A 229-nucleotide genomic window follows, 5' to 3' on the forward strand; every position below is an offset into this window, starting at 1 on the left:
AGGCTCGGGGCGAGACACGGCCGTCCGTCGGCCACCCCCATCTCTCCCAGCCCTCCCGTGCGATCATGCCCGAATCTTGGGGACTCGGGTCTTCTGAGGGTCAAAGGGCCGCCTCCCTTGGGATGGAGCTTCTGGCCTTAAGTAGTCGTCCGCCAGACAGTTGGGACAAAACCTGTTTGGGGAGCCTTCCCTGTGTTCGCCCCCGTCTCCAATCGGCCCCCACTCTAGC

The sequence above is a fragment of the Myotis brandtii genome, unplaced genomic scaffold, assembly GCF_000412655.1.
Source record: "Myotis brandtii unplaced genomic scaffold, ASM41265v1 scaffold657, whole genome shotgun sequence".
Classification (NCBI taxonomy): domain Eukaryota; kingdom Metazoa; phylum Chordata; class Mammalia; order Chiroptera; family Vespertilionidae; genus Myotis; species Myotis brandtii.